The sequence below is a fragment of the Hyla sarda genome, chromosome 13 (assembly GCF_029499605.1).
Source record: "Hyla sarda isolate aHylSar1 chromosome 13, aHylSar1.hap1, whole genome shotgun sequence".
NCBI lineage: Eukaryota > Metazoa > Chordata > Amphibia > Anura > Hylidae > Hyla > Hyla sarda.
Genome location: NC_079201.1, coordinates 26,328,353 through 26,349,773, shown reverse-complemented (window position 1 = coordinate 26,349,773; position 21,421 = coordinate 26,328,353). Strand labels below are relative to the sequence as shown.

Sequence of the window (21,421 nt, the reverse complement as noted above, 5' to 3'; positions counted from 1 at the left end):
ATTAAATTGTGCAGATTTAGTCAAAATCTGCATGAAATACCCCTAAAAAATAACTTTTAAAGGGGTACTCCGGTGGAAATTTTTTTTTTTTTAAGTCAACTGGCGCCAGAAAGTTAAACAGATTTGTAAATTACTTCTATTAAAAAATCTTTACCCTTCCAGTACTTTTTAACAGTTGTTTGCTACAGAAGAAATTATTTTGTAGCGTGCAGGACATACATGGGAAATCTGATATTCCCAAGTACGCAAGCAGGGGAATATTCTCACTATTACAGGGAGTAATACTGATGTTATATATGCAGTTACCTCAGTCACTACAAACATGAAGTTACATTGTCATACAGACCTCACTCTGAAGCTTCAAGCCCACAAGAGGTAATACAATATAATAACAGAGGTAATAGCATTAGGGACATTTATTTTTATTGGCTTGAGGATAGGGATGTTTTTCCTCGGTGGCTGTGAGGGTCCCATGAGAAGAGGGGCTGCTCCTTCTGCTGCAGGTGAGGGTTTTGCTGCAGACTCTCTGCAGGAGCAGCTTCTAGCAATGACTGGGTTAACCCTTCTAGGGACTATGGATATAGCAGACTTCCCAGAGCAGCAGACAGTGCATGAGCTGGAGCTATTCGTGTGAGCTGTGGGAGGTGGTTGGCAGCCGGTCCCTGGAAGGAGGGGGAGTGCATTGTGCTTTTACCTCCAGTCCTGGCACAGTGCTGAACAGAGGGGCTGAGGACCAGCCAGCTGCAGGATGCACCCTCTCAGTCTAAGGCAGTCTATGGGACCCTGCACAGCTTCTAGCTGTCTCTATTCCCGTCCCACCATGGATACTATGGGCTTAGCACTGGACTATGGAAACACTGTATTTCTCTTGAGTCACTGGTGGGGATGATACAGTTTTGCATCTCTGTGGTTATTCTGGATTCCTGGCTGTGGATATTACTGGATTTATCTGTGCACATTCCTTATGGAGATGGATTATTGCATCAATGGGGCCAATGACCCCGGGGGACACTGAGGGTAAGTGGATGTCTAAGGCCAGGAGTTCAGCTCTGGCAGGTGTTGTGCTCCAATAGGGTCCTGTTCTTGACATGGACTGTGGATTGACAACTCTCTAGGGTATCTGTACAAAGTTACCTGGAAGTTGGCAGAATGCACAGGACTGTCTATGGTACTGTATGTATATGCACTGTGTATGTGTTATGCTTATAGACTGTGTATAGTACTGTATGTATATGCACTGTGTATGTGTTATGCTTATAGACTGTGTATAGTACTGTATGTATATGCACTGTGTATGTGTTATGCTTATAGACTGTGTATAGTACTGTTTATAGTACTGTATGTATATGCACTGTGTATGTGTTATGCTTATAGACTGTTTATAGTACTGTATGTATATGCACTGTGTATGTGTTATGCTTATAGACTGTTTATAGTACTGTATGTATATACACTGTGTATGTGTTATGCTTATAGACTGTTTATAGTACTGTATGTATATGCACTGTGTATGAGTTATACATATGGACTGTGTATAATACTACATATATAGACTGTGTAAAGTACTGTCTACTATGATATTGACTCTGTAGTACTGTCTATAGTGCAATGTATAAGCATTGTGTATGAGCTAAGTACTGTATATGAACTGTTTATAGTACTGCCTATATACTATGTGTATTGAATGTGTAAAGTACTATGTTTACAAAATATGTTTGCTAATGTCTATAGTACTATGTATATACTATGTATTGTATATGGTAGTATGTATGGACCTTATATGGTACTCTGTATAGACAGTTTAGGACTGTCAATAATGCTTGCTATGTGTTTAGTACTATGTATAGGCTATGTAAACAAAAAAAATGTAGTATAGTATATTAAACAGTATATGTATATACTCTGTGTATAGTATTCTGTATGGACTATGTATACCTTGTATATGGACTGTGTATACCTTGTATATGGACTGTGTGTACCTTGTATATGGACTGTGTATGGACTATGTGTATGGCTTATGGACTATGTATTATGCTTTGTATTGACTATAATCATGTTCTAGGCATGGTACTATGTATATGGACTGTGCATAGGAACTTCTGCATATGGATTGGGTACTATGTATACAGTAAGACGTTCCATCAGGTTTGCCATAGGAATCAATGTTTCTGAGCAGTTTCCTGCTGAACACTATGCTGCCTAGCACTTTACTATACTGGTGCACTGACTATGGATCTATGGTTTTGGTTGGTTATATCATTGGCAGCTTGTGACTGGTACATCCCCTACACTGGGCACATGGCATGACCTTGTAAAGGTCACCAGGGTCTTGACTTGAGAGATAGTGATGCCATCCATAGACAATACTATTGGCACACATCTGTCATCTAACAAACATGAGGAGACCATGTCTGACAATAGTGAATTGAAAAAATAAAGGCAAAGTTAATAGAAAATTGTACAAATATTTAACCCTGTGACATCATCATAGCTGGAACGGCAGCTATTGCAGAGCTTATTGGAGCCTTTGCCTTTTAAGTAGCCCGCTATGAAGGTCAAGGGGACATGTGACTAGCATCGGCGACCCCACCTCTGTTCACTAGCTAGTGCCCCCCTAAAGCTTTGACTGACTGGTAGCTCTGGGTCTATTCTCTGCCCACGTTGTTCAGGAGGGGTTAAGATGCTACATCTGTCTAGACAACAACCCTTTGAGCCAATGTCAAGAACCCACATGGAGAATAGAGTCTGAAAGACCAGGGAACAGATGTCAGTGCACGACAAAGCCAAATGCTGCTTAAACCCATTCAGCATTATTCATTTTCCAGCAATCCTACAGTACGTATCCAGACGGTCATGTGACTGGTCCCTATATAAAGACATTACTGGACCCATCTGTGCAATAGTCTACAGGCCAACAATTGTTGACAGAACAATGGAGTCTTTATTCCTTCCAAATGATGCTTTAGGTTGTGTATGAGTGATAAGGAGTATGATCAGTCATATTATTCCAGCAGGAAAGGTCACTATTCTGTTATCTTAGCGCCTTTATCTCTTCCATCATCACAAGAATTTCCTTGCGTGCGTTCTGCTTGGGTGTCACTGAAGCTGCACAATGTGTCACGTTCTCGCTCAGTTACAAACTTTCCAAGGTGTCCTGACCTACAGATCTGTGTGTAGTCCTGTACGTTACCTGTCACCTGCCCAGATTATACAAGTGCAGTAGTGTTATAGTTACCACATATGGGCATATAAAGGTCTCTTGAGGGTCTGCGCCCTGAAGGTATGTGACAGGGTATGTGTATAGGGTCTGGTGTACAGGGTATGTGTATAGGGCCCTTTAAGAGCTGATAACATGGCATAATAGATTGAATTATATCCTGTGCAGTACTGGGACACACAGGGGTGGTCCAATGAGTCTGGACCCCACCCTGATACCTATGAAGATTCTTCACTCCTCCCACAATACATCCTGCACTTTTTTCTACTTTTGGAATACTTTATAATAAATCATTCCATTTTATTCTACACACAGGTTGCATGCCATGAACGTTTTCTTCTGTCTATTAAACATAGGTTAGGATGACAGCTTAATGGGAACCAATTACAAAGGCTCGTATATTTGCCTTATAGTCTCCTACTGGTGACCCAGAATAAGAAGTTGTCCAAAATGGTGACTCAGAGAAGTAGTCTAATAACATTATCTGGACACTGTGGTCCTTGTCTGCCATGCTCTGGGATAGACACAGGTCCACCACCTGCAATGTGTGCCCATACCTAGGATTACATGCTAGTGACTCTCTTAGTCTTCCCCTTCTCACCAGGGGAGAATACAAGCACAAAAGCCATTTTGTCAGTCTAGGAAGGTTCTGTAGGCTTCTCTGTGTCTGTGCATTGATATATTGTGGTCTGCTTAGAACTAAAGGTCTACAAAGCTAAAGGTGTGTGGGTTTTCATCATCCTTAAGAAAGAGACAGGAAAAGAACTTAAAAGAAGAGGAAGGTGTAGTGGAAACGTATTAGTTCCCGAAGATGCTACAACCTCATTTGGTTGTCGAGTATAAATCTATATGTAAGAAGCAGACTTAAAGGGGTACTCCCGTGGAAAACTTTTTTTTTTTTAATCAACTGGTGCCAGAAAGTTAAACAGATTTGTAAATCACTTCTATTCAAAAAACCTTAATCTTCCAGTACTTTGTAGGAGGTGTATACTAAAGAGAAATCCAAAAAGAAATGCATTTCCTGTGATGTCCTGACCACAGTGCTCTCTGCTGTCCATTTTAGGAACTGTCCAGAGAAAAAAATCCCCATAGCAAACATATGCTTCTCTGGACAGTTCCTAAAATGGACAGCAGAGGTCAGCAGAGAGCACTGTGGTCAGGACATCACAGGAAATGCATTTCTTTTTGGATTTCTCTTTAGTATACAGCCCCTAAAAAGTACAGGAAGGATCAAGATTTTTAATAGAAGTGATTTACAAATCTGTTTAACTTTCTGGCACCAGTTGATTAAAAAAAAAAAAAAAGTTTTTCACGGGAGTACCCCTTTAACCCATTAAAATATCTAGTGTCAGGTGACATGCCCCATCCCAACATCCATAGGACATAAGCTGCTGCCAAAGGTGTCTAGCAACAACTTATTCCCCTGTCACAATGGAATTTACATCCTCAACCAACATTGTAATAAAAGCAGTTGACAGGATGGCATTAGGCCAACAGCTATTGCTTAAAGGGGTACTCCATTGCCACAGTGTTCTGAACAGTTTGTGCGGGCTGGGGGGGAGGGGAGGTTGCGGTTGTCATGCATCACGCCCCCTCAATGCAAGTCTATGGAAGGGGGAGGGGCATCCACCACGCCCCCTCCCATAGACTTGCACGAGGGGTGTTGCCGTCATGTCACGACCCCTGCAGCCAGCACTCGGAACAAAGTTCTGAACACTGGGGCAGAGGAGTACCCCTTTAAAAAAATGATGTCCTAGCCTTAGGACAGACTATGAATATCGGCAGGGATCCAATTCACAACACCTGATAGGAGAAGTTGAGGGGCTTGTGTGATCGCTGCAGCCTCTTCATGGTTTACAATATCTTTGCACCTGCAGTTGCCATACTATTGTAGAGACAGGGAAAAGTGTTGCAGTGTTGTCTGATTTAAGTGAATCTATATATAATCTTGCAATAATGGAAGCCATGATGCCAGTGTGAACAGAGCCTAAATATGCGGTATGCATGGAAAGTAGGGTGATTAATGTGATTTTGTAACACAAGGGCCCACCTAGGGATACACCTAGGTCATTCACCCTACCATAGAACAGTGGCTTGTGGCTCTCCAGCTGTTGAGAAACTACAGCTCCTAGCATGCTGAGTGGATTAACCCTACAAAAAATCATTGTGTCGTGTCAAAAAATGCGAGGACCTAGCAAATGCCAGAGATAATGAGAAGGATGAATCTATGTACATAGATCATAGACTTTATGGCCACATTCACACAGCAGTATTTTGCATCAGTATTTGCAGGCCAAAAATATGGGGCACTGGGCAATTATTTCCATTATAGTTTGTCTTTTTTGTAGCTTCTACTGCTAGTTCTGTATTACAAATACTGAAATAAAATGTGTCTTAAACTACACAAGGGTGAAGCCGACCTTAGCCCCAAGTATCAAGCCCACCTCAGAGAGGAGTAGCCTTTTTCATGTCTGCCAGTTGAGTTATGTGCCATAGGGTTGCTTCTTTTCTGAGACTGATCATGCACAATACACACACTTTGCAGGTTTCCATTGCACCAGAGTTTCAGTACTTGCACTTCTTTTTTACAAGGTTCATAGTATCAGGGAGATAGAAGCTGACAGGTCTGTCATTAAAAGTGACAGGTGTAAACAGAGGCTTAGCATTGAGATATGGATAAAGGAGATGGGGGCATTAGGACATAATTCCTGTTTAAAGTGCAGCTAAAGCCTCCTATTAGTAATGTAACGCAGAGGAAACAGCGAGTATGTATACAAAACCAGTGCAGCCTATTACCGTAAATTAGAGGATTCCCTTCCCCAGCTTAGCAGATACACAGTGATGGACAGGGTTGTCATTGATGCTTCAGCATCTTAGGTCTTTTATGCTTCATGTTAATGTTGTACCCTAAAATAAATATTTATACCAAAAGCTAGCCAAACAGTCAAAAATAGGCCTACTGAAGCTGCACTATGGTATAGATTTAGTTTTCCCATGTATTCTCACAGCAGAGAGCAAAATGAAGTAGGGCCTTAAAGGGGTAACCCACCCCTAGACATTTTATCTCCTATCCAAAGGATCTCAATGCCGCACCTGGTGTTCTAAAAGTTATTTTCAGAACACTGGGTTTGGGCGGCCGTGGTATTGACTTCATGCCACGTCCACTCGTGATGTCATGCCACACCCCCTCCATTCATGTCATGCCACACCCCCTCCATTCATGTCCCGTCACGCCCCCTTCCACATACATGAATGGAGGCAGCGTGGAGTGAGATCACGGCCACCAAAACCCAGCATTCTGAAAATAACTTCCAGAATGCCGAGTGCTACACGAGTAACCCCCACGATCATCTATGCTGAATGGAATTTGCCCTGTGTTCCAGTGCGCTGCCAAGTAGGGGCAGTGCCCAGATGATCTGACTTTTCTGGTATAGAGCATGTTTACATAATCTTTTCCTCAACTTCTGACATCTTGGAGTCGTCTCCCAGATTGTGAATATTGGAAGTATGGGAGCGCAGATCTCCATCAGCTTTTGTGACCCTCTGTCTCTAGCATCTTAGGCTGTGTTTCCTATCAGATCAGACCACCCTAATCTACACATTGGATAGGTGATTGCTACTTCTGACTAGAACAGCCCTTTAAGGAACACGTGTTGTGGTTGTCTCATCCATTCAGTTGCTCTAAGAGGTCTCATAAAAGTTAAGCAGGGGAGAGGAGTGTTTTTGAGGTGTTTCAATATAGAGTTAGTAAATATGATGTTAATGGTAGTGTGAAGATGACCTGACATGAAGAGGAGATTGAAGACCATGCCAAGTACCACAGGGCAAACTCTCATATAGATGACAAAGCAGGGTCATCATGTCTAGCATGTAGTCAGTCAGCGAGTCAAGTTCATCATCAAAATTAATTATTGGGGAAACTAAATGAAATAATCACAGAAAGAGTGGCAGTGACTACTGCTGGGATGAATCTCCTCTGCTAGGGACATGAACAATCTAGGGTCAATATATGGACCATTTGAGGCAGACTGGTTGCTGAGGATACACTGTCTAGAAACTACAGGCAGCGTGTCTCTTGCAGTCTCACCAATCTGTGGCTTTCCAGCAACTATAACTCCCATACCTGAAACATGTCAGATGAGTATCTTTTAATGCATACTAAGAAAATGTAAGAAGTTGTCACAGTGCTGGACATTGCTTTCTACTTCCCTGATTGTTTCCAGATCTACTACATTCACCGCTGGCCTGTGCACCGGAAAGGATCGTACTGCAAACAGTGGTGAGCTGATTATTTTGTATTGAAGCCGCGTTCCGATCATTTTTCTATGGACTTTCTATAGGGAACATCATATTTGACTGGTCTGCATTTTGTAGTCAGATAAGGACTATGGTCTATGGCAGCATTTCCCAACCTGTGACTTTCCAGCTGTTGCAAAGCGGATCACTCGTCTGTGGGATTTTTTAGAGACAGCTCTGACTGGTATTATAAAAGGCACATCTAATGCTACACATTTTGCACTGGGGCCCAGATCTGGAACAATATATATATATATATATATATATATATATATAATCACTTCCTAAAGATTTCACAATACATGAAAGGTACTCTGTGCCATGAATTCCCTTGCTCACGGTTCTGTACTTTACACACCTTCCTGCGGCTGATGGTGACACACACTTCCTCTGAATCACAAGAACGGCCGCATTTACTTGAGTGCAGGACTCTTCTCTTACAACTCTCAGCCCCCGAGGGATGTCGGCCTACCTCACCTCTTTTCTTCCTTAGCCTTGCTGTAATGTCTACTCACTTGTGAAGAATTTGTTGAATTTGGAAATAACAGAGATTAACTTGTAAGGAACTGACCTATTTCATGTGGAACAGGGATTCCAAGGAAAAACACTTGTAAAGGTCTATGGGGAGACGCTCTAGCCTAGTGCGAGCTTGAGAGGAATCAGAAATATGGTGCTGTGCACTCCCTCCAGTCTTGATGCAGGTACATTACATTACATTCAAAAGTATATGGAAAGTCCAGCTCACCCACTCGCTCCTGTGCTCTGATCCGCACCCAGGCTCCGTGTGTCCAATGGCAGAAGAAAAACTAAGTGATCCGGCACTTGCAAAACAGCAAGCTTAATTAGGTAATCCTCTTAAAATAGTACAAGACTGTGGCACTTCACATGTTCTGGGGTGTCTTGACGCGTTTCGAGCGCATGCGCTCGAAACGCGTCAAGACACCTCAGAACATGTGAAGTGCCACAGCCTTGTACTATTTTAAGAGGATTACCTAATAAAGCTTGCTGTTTTCCAAGTGCCGGATCACTTCGTTTTTCTTCTGACATTACATTGTATCCACCTAGAGTCCAGGCTGCTTTGACTGGGTTCACACCAGTGTTGTTTCTTACATTGTTCTGCTAAGTCATTGGAGCGGACCAATGGAAATAAAAAACAAAAAAACACAGCCCTGGTGGATCCATTACATAATTGTAAAGAGAGAATGTCCAGCACTGTGACCACGATGCAAGATGACTTATTGTAGAATAGAAGAGCAACAGGGATCATAGATCATACTCCATGATCCCTGTTGCTGTTTGCTGTTCTATTCTACAAAAAAAATCATCTTGCATCGTGCTCACAGTGCTGGACATTCTCTCTTTACTATTGGCTGTGTTCGTGGCGTCCGCACGAGTCCGCGCACAGAGGCGGCAGTGGTGAGCTGAACTACTACTTGTTGCATCACATAATTGACACCAACGTGAGCGGCAAGAACATTTCTCGGTATACTGCTTATTCACACACAGAAATTTTTCCCCCAATTGCTGCAAAACAACCAGGCATGTGCAAGCAAGCCTTAGGAAAAATACAACTCCTATAATGCCTGGACAGCAATTGTAGTTTTTCAACAGCTGAAGAGCCATAGTTTGGAGAACATGGGGCTTCTGTTCATAACAGCAACCACAACACTAGCTCCATCCATTGGACCCAACCACCCAGTCTTAGAAGATGTACACTTTGCTAAATAGAATCTGTGACAGAGTCTGCGTTTCAGATGTGAACAGAGCTTTATGCACCTGTTCTGCATCTCATCTTTTTTATTGGTATACATAATAGTGTCATGGAAATTTAAAGGAGTTATTCAAGATTAGGAAAACATAGCTGCTTTCTTCCAGAACCAGCGCCACTCTTGTCCTTAGGTTGTGTGTGTTATTGCAGCTCAGTTCTATGGAAGTGAATAGAGCCAAATTGTAATACTACACTCAAGCTGAAGATGCCTTTTATGGTAGAAAATAGCTATGTTTTTATATTTTTGTAATCCTGGATAACCCCCTGGAAAGTGACATGTAGAGCTCCCATATTGTCCATTGTATGGTCAGCAGTTCTATAGATCCCTATACTGTGCAGGCTGGTAATGCAAGAATTTAAGGGTTTAAACAGCAAAATGGGTCCACCACATCACAAAGCACTTGCCTTTTCCCACCAATGACCTTTGCAGTCATACATTGTATGTAAAAGGCTAATAGACTCATATTACAGCAGTAAGTATAGTAATACTACACTAGGCTTGATGCCACCATATAGTCCTGACATGGGGTCGCCCCATCTGCCATAATGACACTGCTATTCCTCCTCATCTTTGCTGAGAGATGCTCTGGATAAAATAGCTTCCTTTAGAAAATCTCCCCTCCAAAAAACACTTCATATGGAAGAAGGGGCATCTCTCATTGTCTACCCCCTCCTCTAATAATGTGAGTGCTGCGCTTCCCCCCTTCCCAGGCCGGGGCTGTAATAATTCAGCCCATTGTAGGGCCAGGACACAGACCCTCTGTCCTAATGTTCACTCCTAGCTCACCATTAAAGGACCATCAGAACAAGCCCCCCTTTCTGCTCTGAAGAGGGTCTCTATGTCTCCTCAGATAGCATTTGTCCTGCAGAGCTGAGAGTATAAAGAGCTGAGGTCCCAGCATGGTACGGAGGAGACAGAGTCTCTTTCATTTCTCCCCAGAGGGGAGACAAACGCACACTTTGTCCTGCGGAGACGGCGACTAACACAACACGTTTGTTTGAGAGGAAAAGCAGAAGGGGGGGGGGGGTAAAGTAGGATTGAAATAGTTGGGATATAAAGAATGGTCTCCTCTCATCGGGGCCTGGAGTACCGCACTGACAAGTTGTGGGGTGAGAGTTTGGGCGTTGGAGCACAGAAAAAAAAGCTGGCATGCTGTTGGCAAAGACATCACCACAATGCCCAACAGATGGACCAAGTAAGCCGGACTCAACCTGCGGCTCTCCAGCTGTTGGAAAGCTACAACTCTCAGGATACCCTGACAGCCTGTGGCTAGTGGACAGTAGTGTTTCCAAATGGGCGACTCTCTAGCTCTTGCAGAACTACAACTCCCAGCATGCCCTGACAGCCTGCAGCTGCTCTAGAGCAGGGTTCCATAATCTGTGGCTCTCCAGTTGTTACAAAACTACAACTTCCAGCATGCCCTGACAGCCTTTCGTTTGTCTACTGTGTGGGCTTCCAAATGTGTGACTCTCTAGCTCTTGCAGAACTACAACTCCCAGCATGCCCTGACAGCCTGCAGCTGCTCTCAAGCAGGGTTGGCCAACCTGGGACAGCTGTAGCTTCACAACAGCTGGAGATCACTGCTCTGTTGGAAATGCTGTGGGTGTGTGGACAGACAATAGGATGGTGTGTAGGTTTATCCCATTGATACGGTATCAGTGCTGTCTAAGGGATGAACACTGAACAGGGCAATGTTCAGAAGTCTCATAGAGAATGAATGGAGGAGTGGCTAGGCATGTGCGCTGCTGCTCTAGTTACTTCCGGTACATTTAACCTCCATTTTTGTGACTAGTAGGCTTCCCAGGAGCCAGATCCCCCCTACAGATAATTTATTTATCATATCATCTATAGACAGAGGATAATCTTTAATCTTGGCCAGTGGTCAGCACTGTTTGCAACGCTGGGTCCAAGGTTCGAATCTCACTAAGGACAACAACTGCAGGAAGTTTGTATGTTCTCTCCGTGCTTGCATGGGTTTCCTCCCATACCCCAAAAACCTACTGATATTTTTCATACTGCTGAATCTGGAATTTAGATTGTGAGTCCCAATTGGGACAGGGACCAACATGAGTGATGACCAGCTCTGTACAGCTCTGCTAAATATGTTAGTGTTATACAATGAAATCTCCCTTAGTGGACACCTCCCAATAGGGGACTCATCCCAATAGCAGACAGTTTTTAATTCCCCGGCAGAGTCCCATAAGACTTAATGTACTTGCACCCTCCGAATAGAGGACATTCCCAATAGTGGACGTGTACACACCCAATAGGGGACAAAACACTCACAATAGGGGACAAAACACTCCCAATAGAGGACAACCAGGCTTATGTTCCGGCCCTACCTTGTACACAGGGTTGCCGTCAGGGGGTACAGCCAATACCCCAGTAAGGGCCCAGATTTCCAAGTGGCCCCGGCCCCCACCGCCGCCACCTGCAGCAGCCCCAGCACAGAAGCAGAAGACTGCTGTATAAACAGTGTCTCCTGCTTCTGTATGTCCGCCGGCCACATCATTCACCCCCTCCTTCCCTGATTTCCCCCCCCCCCCCATTTTTACCCCCTGTGCCATATCATTTCATCGTGATCCCCCTGTGTTATTTTATTCCCCCTTTATCCCCCTGTGCCACTTCATAAAGAGGGATTGATGAATTTACACAGAAGGTAATAATGGGGGAATGAAATGGCATAGGGGGGGAATCAAGGGGAAATTATCTGGCACAGGGGGGGATAATTTGGCATAAGGTGGCACAGGGAATAAGGGGTGGATGAAATGATGGGGTGGACAAAGGGTGATTAAAAGGCTTTGGGAGATTCTACTGTAATATTGCTTTTTATCATGTTTTATACGTAATTATACTGTATATAAATGTAATCTAGAAAAACACTGACCCTCTGTCTGCTCCATACACCTCACACACTGAATATAGCCTGTGCTGCTGTAGGTGGCTGTCCTGTATGAATAGTAATAGCAGGTCTCTGAATGTGTAACACTGACATTTCGGATAAGACTCTGGGCCTTGGATGTGGTCAACAGTGGCGTACGTAGATAAAAGCGGGTCCCCTAGGAGCTGCCTCTATGGCAGTGTTTCCCAACCAGTGTGCCTCCAGCTGTAGCAAAACTACAACTCCCACCACACCCGGACAGCCTTCGGCTGTCCGGGCATGCTGGGAGTTGTAGTTTTGCAACAGCTGGAGGCACACTGGTTGGGAAACACTGCTCTATAGTACAAAAGCCATTGGCCGCCTGCTCAGCAGGTTACCTCAGTGCTGCAGTTTATACTTACTGCAATATTTTGGGCCTCTGCCTCCACCTAGTGACAAACTATGAGATCTGACGACGACATACATCTCATCTGCTGCCCCCTTGAGGCAGATTATAAAACTGCAACATTTCTATATTTTTAGCATGTTAGAACATTTTATAGATAACTAATCAAAAAGATTATACAGGTCACAGTGATAATTAAAAATGTACTTTATACTTCCATGATAAAAAAAAATGTATAAGGTAACACAAAGCATAGCACAGTACATAAAATACACACACACACTACTGTCCAGTTACATACATTTTTCTATTGACCAGAATGCAATCCTATTATACTCAATACGTGGAAGACTACAACCCTCAACAATATCTGACCATTGGACATGACCATAACACAATTACACTATATTTTATACAAAGAACACTACAACCCCAATCATGACCCAACCATTAAACTATTATACTCTACATATACACACTACTACCCCCAACATGCTCATAATAACTGCAGCTGTATATGGCTAGACTCGTCTATATGTTCTAACATCTTCATCTTAGCTACAGTTGGGTCCATGATGTTCAGCCACATCACAAATAACTATTAGGGTAGGTTCACACATAAAGGATCTGTTGCATATTTTCTTCAGCTGATTTTGCTACCCATTAACTTCAATGGGTAGCAAAATCAGAAAATATGCAGCAGACACTGTACGTGTGAACATACCCTTAGGGTACATTTACACATGCAAATTTACTACCATTTTTGTTGTAGATTTTTTTTGCTGATAATTTTCCTACCCATTGACTTCAATGGGTAGGAAAATCAGCAGCAGAAAATCTACAGCAAAATAGGCGCTTGTGAATGTACACTTAGGATATGCTAACACATTGCATATTTTTTGGCAGTGGATTTGAATGCGGAGAATAGTCAGCTTAGTGGATGGAATTTGTAGAAATCCGGGAATGCATTCACCTGCGGTGCGGATTTCAGTCTGCAGTCTGTCAATTTATGCTGCAAAAACACTGCAGACATATATTGAACATTTTCCCCACTGTCTTAAAGGGGTTATCCATGAAAAAACTTTGTTTTATATATATATCAACTGGCTCCAGAAAGTTAAACAGATTTGTAAATTACTTCTATTAAAAAATCTTACTCCTTTCAGTACCTATGAGCTGCTGAAGTTGAGTTGTTCTTTTCTATCTGACAACAGTGCTCTCTGCTGACATCTCTGCTTGTCTCGGGAACTGCACAGAGTAGAAGCAAATGCCCATAGCAAACCTCTTCTACTCTGTGCAGTTCCCGGGACAAGCAGAGATGTCAGCAGAGAGCACTGTTGTCAGATAGAAAAGAACAACTCAACTTCAACAGCTGATAATTATTGGAAGGATTAAGATTTTTAGAAATCTGTTTAACTTTCTAGAGCAAGTTGATATATACATATATATATATATATATATATATATATATATATATATATGTGTTTTTTTCCTTGAATACACCTTTAAATGAGCAAGTAAAAATCTGATATGAAAGGATTTTACATAATTTTTTATGTGCACACACTTTCCCATTGTCTACATACCTTTAGGTTGCGTTCTGGTGTGGAGGATTTGCTGCAGACTTGCAATGTGGATCATATGGATGTGTGGACATATGAGCATGCACATTTTCCCAGCACATTTATACCATTTGCATTGCATAGATGAAATTTGCAACACATTCCACAGGAAACATAAGCCCATGTCAGTCTGAACAGCGTGTAGTGTAGTATCTTATTTCCATCTGATACTTTATGTCAGCGATGTCCAACCTGCGGCTGTCTCAAGCTCCCTGATCCCAGCCTCTGTCAGCACAAGTAGGAGATCACTGTCTGTAACTGTTTTGAGAGCTTTTGCTGCCATCTAGAGTACAAATTGTGTAACTGCAGTAATATTACAGCTCTGGTTTGGTCCAATCAGGACAATATGGGGACATCTGCTGGATAAAGCTACTAACTACACTAGTGTTTCCCAACCAGGGTGGGACAGCCTTTGGCAGTCTGGGCAGCTGGAGGCATTCTGATTGGGAAACACTGAACTACACCCATGGTAAAGAGCCATAAAGCTGAGTGTTGTCAGACAATGTCACTAATGTGTATGACACAAGTGCACTATGAAACATCAGAGCAAAACATTTCTTTATGTCACCTATAGACACCACTAATCCCTGTCCAGCCCAATGTATATGGTATTTACTAATACCTGAAGATGAGAAAATGGTTTAGAAGCAAATATATAAATGTAAACTTACTGTTTAGATCATATTGTACTCCAGTCTTTGATCACCTGTAATGACACATGAGAGGAGAGGTCACAGGGTGCATCACAAATACAATAGTGCAAACAGTATAGATATTAGTAAGCACTGGATATACAAAAAATGCATATAATGACAGCTTAAAGGGGTACTCCACTGGAAAAAAAAATTATTTTAAATCAACTGGTGCCAGAAAGTTAAACATATTTGTAAATGACTTCTATTTAAAAATCCCAATCATTCCAGTACTTTTCAGTTGCTGTATAATATACAGGAAGTTTTTTTCTTTTTGAATTTCCTTTCTGCCTGACCACAGTGCTCTCTGCTGACACCTCTGTGCATGTCAGGAACTGTCCGGAGCAGGATAGATTTGCTATGGGGATTTGCTCCTACTCTGGACAGTTCCTGACATGGACAGAGGTGTCAGCAGAGAGCACTGTGGTCAGGCAGAAAGGAAATTCAAAAAAGAAAAGAACTTCCTGTGTATTATACAACAGCTAAAAAGTACTGGAAGGATTGGGATTTTTTTTTATAGAACTCATTTACAAATCTGTTTAACTTTCTGGCACCGGTTGATCATGAACATACAGATGTGTTACGGATGCAATACAATCAGTCTTGCTGCACTATTTCTGTGCAGTAGATACTGACGAAATATATATATATATATTTTTTTTTTTTGGGTACATAATCCGCTACCATACAGTTGCTCAATACTACAATTCCCAGAATGCACTGCTTTCTCTCAGCTCTTTATCACAGCACTCCTGCCATTTCCCAACCAGAGCTGTTGCAGAACATTTCAGTATGCAGCAGACTATTGCTCTGCAGTCAGAAAATCTGCAGCCCCTTGCTACATTCATTTCCTGCCTGCTGCTATGTCTGTGGCATTGTCCAGCACAAGGAATCATTCTGTAAGCACACCTCATTCTCCCTAAATGTCCCAATACAGATATATATATATATATATATATATATACACACACACACACACACACAGTGGTAACTCAACATATGTTGAGGTATCCGTGCAATGTAAAGTATAGGAGAGTGGTCTACAACCTTCGGACCTCCAGATGTTGCAAAACTACAACACCCAGCATGCCCGGACAGCCAAAGGCTTGTACATACGGGGGAGTGGCTACCTCCATGTTGGCTCTTGCACCCCACCCACCTCTATAAGGTGTATACAAGGTGTCTTGGAGGTTTCAGGTCTTGCAGTGCCTGCTGAACTGATCACACAGAGGCATATTCATAGTGTAGGGTCCGTCCCAATGAGGTCACCTTACCGTGGTGGGATGGTCCAAGCTATTTGGCCACCAAATTGCAAGCTAAGTACCTCACTATTTCATAATTTCATATTTCCATTTATTGCACCATAGCTGTATAGCTTTTCATGTTTTATCTATATACTCTTGTTTTATCTATATCTTTGTGCTAGCAGTGTGCTGCTGTATTCTTCTGTTGCTATATACAGTGGTAACTAAACATACAAGGGTAATCCGTTCCAAATGGACCATCGTTTGTTGAAACCATCGTATGTTGAGGGATCCGTGCAATGTAAAGTATAGGACAGTGGTCTACAACCTGCGGACCTCCAGATGTTGCAAAACTACAACACCCAGCATGCCCGGACAGCCAACGGCTGAGGTCCGCAGGTTGAAGACCACTGGTATAGGAAGTTTTACTCACCTGTCCCTGCTGCTCCGGACCGTCACCGCTCGTCACTGCTGCCCTGGATGTCGCCTCCCATAGCTGTCGCCGCGTCCTCGGGGTGTCCCCGATGCTCCGGCAAGGCCTCTGCTTCCCCGGCATCCTCGCTCTCCATCGCTCCCATCACGTCGCTACGCACGCCGCTCCTATTGGATGACAGGACGGCGTGCACAGCGACGTGATGACGACGATGGAGAGCGTCGATGATGCAGGGGATCCCGAAGAGGACGCGCCGGAGCCCCAAGGACAGGTAAGTGATCATCATCGTGTCAGGGACATCGTAGGTCGGGGGGGGGGGTGTCACTGTATATATATATATATATATATATATATATATATATATATATAAATATATATATATATACAGTATATATATATATATATATATATATATATATATATATATATATATATACACACACACACAGTCACGGCTGTAAATGTTGGCACCCCTGAAATTTTTCTAGAAAATGAAATATTTCTCACAGAAAAGGATTGCAGTAACACAGCAAACGCAGCAAATTGGACATAATTTCACACTAAACTCCAAAAATGGGCTGGACAATTATTGGCACCCTTAACTTTATATTTGGTTGCACACTCTTTGGAATAAATAACTGAAATCAGTCGCTTCTTGTAACCATCAATAAGCTTCTTACACCTCTCAGCCGGAATGTTGGACCACTCTTCCTTTGCAAACTGCTACAGGTCTCTCTTATTCTTTTCCCAACAGCAATTTTAAGATCTCTCCACAGGTGTTCAATGGGATTTAGATCTGGACTCATTGCTGCCACTTCAGAACTCTCCAGCGCTTTGTTGCCATCCATTCCTGGGTGCTTTTTGATGTACGTTTGGGGTCATTGTCCTGCTCGAAGACCCAAGATCTCGGACGCAAACCCAGCTTTCTGACACTGTGCTGTACAGTGCCACCCAAAATCCGTTGGTAATCCTCAGATTTAATGATGATTTGCACACATTCAAGACACCCAGTGCCAGAGGCAGCAGAACAACCCAAAAACATCAATGAACGTCCACCATATTTTACTTTAGGTACTGTGTTCTTTTCTTTGTAGGCCTCATTCCGTTTTCAGTGAACAGTAGAATGATGTGCTTTACCAAAAAGCTCTATCTTGGTCTCATCTGTCCACAAAACATTTCCTAGAAGGATTTTGGCTTACTCTTGTTCATTTTGGCAAAATGTCTCTGTCAGCAGTGGGGTGCTCCTAGGTCTCCTACCATAGCGTTTCATTTCATTTAAATGTGGACGGATAGTTCGCACTGACACTGATGCTCCCTGAGCCTGTGGGACAGCTTGAATATCTTTGGAACTTGTTTGGGGCTGCTTATCCACCATCTGGACTATCCTGCGTTGACACCTTTAATCAATTTTTCTCTTACGTCCACGCCCAGGGAGATTAGTTATAGTGCCAAGCCCTCAAACAGTTCTCTTCTCCTCTTTCTGTTGTCCATGCTTAGTGTGGCACAAACAGACACACAATGCAAAGACTAAGTGAACTTATCTCCTTTTTATCTGCTTTCATGTGTGATTTTTAAATTGCCCACAGCTGTTACCTGCCCCAGGTGAGTTTAAAGGAGCATTACATGCTAGAATCAATCTAATTTTTCCACAATTTTGAAAGGGTGCCAATAATTTTGCCCAGTCCATTTTTGGAGTTTGGTGTGACATTGTGTCCAATTAGCTTTTTTTCCTCCCATTTTTTGTTTAGTTCCAATACACACAAAGGGAATAAACATGTGTATAGCAAAACATGTGTTTCTGCAATTCTATTCTGTGAGAAATACTTCATTTGCTAGAAAAATTTCAGGGGTGCCAACATTTACGGCCATGACTGTATATATATGTATATGAGGTTGTAAATGTTCATGTTCAGGTATACAACAGTAGCTTACCAATGGAAAACAGAGTGAGTGCACCAAAAGGCAATTTTGCAGACTAAGGACCTAATCACATCACTGGGGGACACCAACTTAGGGTATCTGCTCATCCAACCCTAGTGTGGCTTGTAGTTGTTTCCTTTTTCACCTGCAAAAACTATGTGGCAAAGAAACCATAAAGACGCCCAGTAAGTTGCAGTAAATCTGGGTACATTTATGCCATCTGGCACACCACCAAATGGAGAAACACGTTGTTGTGGAGCCACAGGTTTTGTTGCAATGATTTTGCTGTGAATTTAGCAAAGAAGTATAACTTTACCTAAGGGCATGTTCACACTGCAGATTTTCATGATGAAAAATAAGATGCTGAATCCACATCTAAAAGCTTCTCTGAATTTCAAAGTGTTTTTCAATGACTTTGATGCAGATTTTAACATCTTCTACATTATACTGGTGAAAAATGCCACGTAGAAACATTCCCCAAAGTGTCAAGCTTACATTTCCCGAATATGTAAGAAAAAGAAACAGACAAAAAGCGCACTAATGTGCCATGATTCTGCTTGAGCAGTGGTGAAACGGTGGAAAAGAAAGGTGTTGCGCTCACCTGAGCGTGTTGTGTCCGAGGCACAACACCGTAATTGGCTTTGGTCCCAGGTCTCTAGGGACATGTGATCTTGAAAGGGCTGCTGGCACCTCACCGTCCCGGGACACGGACCTGGGCGTCTGGTCAGTAGAAGCAGGGAGTGAGAATCGAAGATCCTCGGAAAAACGTGGTGCTCCAAAAGCGCTCCTTTACAAGGTAAGGATAACCATGGGTCTGGTGTTCGATAAAGCAATAGGTTCTTTATTCAGGTACAAAGATGCAGGGATAACGCGTTTCGAGGGGTGGAGACCCCCTCTTCGTCAGATCCAATACTGGGCTGGGATTGGCTCCCTTGCTTATTTATACATAGAAAAACCCGCGAAACATTTGTGGCGGGTGGTGTATCGGACAAATTCAAAATATACATATAGAAAAGAACTTTTAAAATCAATCATATAACATTCATAAAAAAAGAGATTGTGTCTCACAGAATGGATAGGAGAAAAAATTTTAGTAATCGTAAGGGAGAGAAATTACAACAATTAAAAGATGGAAAGCTCCTTTAGGGAATTCCTAATCTTATATCTCTTGGTTCAAGAATAGGGGTTGATGGCTGGATGCTACACTCTCCAGGTGGGAGAGGAAACGCAACAGACACCGGCAGAACACTTCATCTTAAGAAATACCAATACATTTATTCCAGTCAATAAGTATATTCTCTCTTCGAGAGTTCTACCACGGACTCTTAATATACGAATGATCCGGATTTCGGGTAGCGGTGGACATCGTCTGATTCCACCCATCGGGTCAGTTCGCATTTATTTTAGTCTCCTGAGAAACACTGTATATTTACATCAAATTTATGTGACCATACATCTGGCTTTTAAGACCCACCAGTCTTCCACACCCTGTTTTGCCTATCTGGTGTCTCTAAATGCTGCTGTAACCCCACTCACCCTATCTATCTTTACCTGTATTAAGCACCAAAGACGGAAAATCACATCTGTCCTATCTGGGCATTCCAAATCATCTGCTCACAGGCACCTAATAAAATACTGCATCTGTGACCTCCGGCTATTCAATCCCGGTTGGTCTCCCATCCGTGACGGCACCTGCCGGTGTCTGTTGCGTTTCCTCTCCCACCTGGAGAGTGTAGCATCCAGCCATCAATCCCTATTCTTGAACCAAGAGATATAAGATTAGGAATTCCCTAAAGGAGCTTTCCGTCTTTTAATTGTTGTAATTTCTCTCCCTTACGATTACTAAAATTTTTTCTCCTATCCATTCTGTGAGACACAATCTCTTTTTTTATGAATGTTATATGATTGATTTTAAAAGTTCTTTTCTATATGTATATTTTGAATTTGTCCGATACACCACCCGCCACAAATGTTTCGCGGGTTTTTCTATGTATAAATAAGCAAGGGAGCCAATCCCAGCCCAGTATTGGATCTGACAAAGAGGGGGTCTCCACCCCTCGAAACGCGTTATCCCTGCATCTTTGTACCTGAATAAAGAACCTATTGCTTTATCGAACACCAGACCCATGGTTATCCTTACCTTGTAAAGGAGCGCTTTTGGAGCACCACGTTTTTCCGAGGATCTTCGATTCTCACTCCCAAGCTTACATTTCCAGCATCTAAAGCTTTATGGTCCGGCTGCTTCACATTGAAATTGATGGGAGGCAGGTGGAAAAGACATGGATTTGGATAAGGAACATAGAGCATTTAAAATAGCACTGTATTATGTGGTGTGATCGGGACTTAAAGGGTTTATTTCCTATTACTACGGATGCAAAAAAAAAAAAAATCATCCATTTTGTAATGTAATAAAGAGGAAAAAAATGAATCGAAGAGACTTGTACCAAGTACCCCTTGGTGTTCATAATATTTGTCTCTGTGTATGTCCAGAGTAATGTCTCTGCTGGTCGACATCTATACACGTGTGCTGCTGAATATACAGTTGTCTGGATCCTTATAGAACAGCACATTGACATGCCTTTGTATAACGTAGAGCAGCGGACTGCACTATTCCAAAAAGCTGAAGTAAAAGTATATATACTAGTGTAGAGGGTTATACAATAACATTACATTTTCGATTTGATTTCAATAATTTGTGGGGGGCAAACAGTTGAATACCACTGCTTGGAAGGAAACAAAGAAATCCTGGTACTTAATCCTAGTATTGAAGAGTGAAGGCAGAGAACATGGACTGGGGTATACAGAGGGGTCTAGGGGTATACAGGAGATGAATGAGGGCATACAGGGGGATCTGCAGAGGGTGTATGGGGTATACAGGAGATTTAAAGGAGTATACAGGAAATGTATGGAAGCATACAAGAAGATGTATGGGTGTATACAGAGAATGTATAGGGTGTACAAG

At 42.5% G+C, this 21,421-nt stretch overlaps 1 protein-coding gene across 31 annotated transcripts in view; it reads right to left on the bottom strand.

The window, feature by feature from the left end:
- Positions 1 to 21,421, bottom strand: part of LOC130297737 (general transcription factor II-I repeat domain-containing protein 2-like) — a 1,987,867-nt gene that overhangs the window by 137,390 nt on the left and 1,829,056 nt on the right. For 29 of the 31 annotated variants that reach the window (XM_056550554.1, XM_056550557.1, XM_056550548.1 and 26 more), the window contains one exon: positions 14,842 to 14,876. The gene's annotated coding sequence lies outside the window, so the exon portion shown is untranslated. Of the gene's footprint in view, positions 1 to 12,169; positions 12,232 to 14,081; positions 14,454 to 14,841; positions 14,877 to 21,421 lie in introns of those variants that run through there. The other 2 variants (XM_056550559.1, XM_056550561.1) reach the window with 2 other exon arrangements.